Source organism: Pleurodeles waltl, chromosome 5, assembly GCF_031143425.1.
Source record: "Pleurodeles waltl isolate 20211129_DDA chromosome 5, aPleWal1.hap1.20221129, whole genome shotgun sequence".
Lineage (NCBI taxonomy): Eukaryota > Metazoa > Chordata > Amphibia > Caudata > Salamandridae > Pleurodeles > Pleurodeles waltl.
This window is the reverse complement of record NC_090444.1, coordinates 1,092,000,057-1,092,002,191: the sequence shown is the minus strand read 5'-3', so window position 1 is coordinate 1,092,002,191 and position 2,135 is coordinate 1,092,000,057. Positions and strand designations below refer to the sequence as shown.

Sequence of the window (2,135 nt, the reverse complement as noted above, 5' to 3'; positions counted from 1 at the left end):
TATAATGTGGGATACAAATGGACACATTCAAACAAAATATCTGAACCTTTATGTAATAGATTATGTTGGTGGTCCATTATAGAGTCAATTTTAAGTTCTATTTTTTTATTTTAAAATAATTTTCCAAAAGCTTATTAAATTGGTTTTGACCTCCATAAAATCTGCCACTGTGTTTAGTAACATTTAAAAACATAAATGAACGCAGTGTCAGTTGATGATTTATTAAGATTGAGATTAGCACCAATTAATTATTGTAAACAGTCTTTTGTTTTGGAGGAATAGTAGGTATGTTTGAATTTTATAATGCTAGTGCTAAATGTAATTCATTTTAGCAGTAGATGCTCTCCAATTTGTTTGAGATATGTTGGATTATATGCCTTAAATACATCCTAGATGGTGGAAAAACAATATTGTCTGTTAGATTAAGTTGGAAGAATTCATGAAAAAAGGACATGAATGAAGGTGGCCTGTACAAGCCCCTCCTGGCTTGATTGGTGACTCTGGCTTCCCCACTGCCTCTGGTGTATGCTGGGAGAGGAACAGCTTGGCAGGAACAAGAACGTTACTGCTAGTGCAGACCAGCATTAGAAGCTGCCGCAGCCGGGTGGGAGGAGTAGGAAGAGGAATTGAGCCAAAGCACACAGTAGCAGAAGAGCTGCTGCTGCAGCCAGGCTACTGCCAGAAACATCATGGCCATCCACAAGAAAACCAACAAGAACCCGCGTGTACTCAGTCATGAGTTTATTATAAAGAACCATGCAGACATTGTGCCATATTTGTCCATGGTCTTTCTGTTAGGGGTCATATTTGAGATTTCTGCTAAAGCAGCTGTCCTTTTTGTTACTCTTCAGTGCAATGTTACTTTTCAGATCACAGAATTGGGTGAATCTATTAACCTCTTTCATTATGGTATCAAAGATGTGGCCACAGCTTTTTTTTCTATATGCTAGTGCCATAATCATGCATGCAATTATTCAAGAGAACGTTCTAGATAAAAGTAACAGTTGTATGCATTTTTCCAAAATGAAACACATCAAGTTCAATGAATCTGGTCAACTCAGTGCCTTCTATTTTTTCTCCTGTGCTTGGGAAGCCAGCATTATAGTATCAGAAAACTATGCATCGGATCAAACTTTTTTATCTAAAGACTATCCTCATATTTCCTTTCAGATGAAGTTTTTCTACATATTGCAGCTTGCATATTGGCTTCATGCTTTCCATAACTGTATATCCAAAAAACCAAGAACTAAGATATTCCTCTGGAGACTTGTCTACACTGGCCTTTATCTTTTTCACATTGCAGGGTGTATCTGCTTAATTTGAATTGCCTTGGTCTAGTACTACTGGTGCTTCATCATTTAGTGGAGTTTCTTTTCTAGATCTCCCATCTCTTTTACTTTAGCAGTGAGTAATATCAGAAAGGATTGACCTTGTGGGCTATTCTTTTGTTTTGGGACGCCTGCTTACATACATAGGCCCTCATTACAACCCTGGTGGTCCAAGACTGCCCGGGCTGTTTTGGCTGAAGCACCGCCAACAGGCTAGCAGTGCTTCAGAGGGGATTACGAGTCCCCGTACCGCCAGCCTTTTCCTGGCGGTTCAAGCTGGCGGTACGGGGAGTCGTGGGGCCCCTGACAGGCCCTGCATAGCAGACAGTGAAAAGTGCGATGGGTAAAACTGCACCCGTCGCACAGCCGCAACACCGCCGGCTCCATTCGGAGCCGGCCCAGCGGGGATGTCATAATGGGCACCGCGGGAGTGCGGCCGCATTGAGGTTGAGCTAGGCGCTCATGTTGGCCTTTCTCTAGGACTGGCTGTGACTGCAGCCGGGGTGGTGGTTCCTGCATGTTTTCGGGTCCTCTTGAAAAGATGGAACCAGGTGATGTTGGTGGAACTACATGATCAGAGCATGTTGAACAGAGATGAGCTGTGTTTCCTCTGTGCCATTCCACATAATAACAGTCACTGGCTCATCATCATCTTCTTAACTTTCAAGGTTTTCAGGAACCTTATGTTTCACTAGTCTCCCACAGAGGGTCTCAGTTATTGCCAGTCCTTCTCAAGATCATCAGATGATCATCAGAAGTGTGCTTGGACGAGCAGTAAGCTCATCAGCTTACTTTGCATTTATGTCA

At 42.4% G+C, this 2,135-nt stretch overlaps 1 pseudogene; it reads left to right on the top strand.

The window, feature by feature from the left end:
- The first annotated feature begins 689 nt into the window (after window positions 1-689).
- On the top strand, window positions 690-1,475 carry LOC138297091 (translocating chain-associated membrane protein 1 pseudogene; annotated as a pseudogene).
- Window positions 1,476-2,135: the final 660 nt, after the last annotated feature.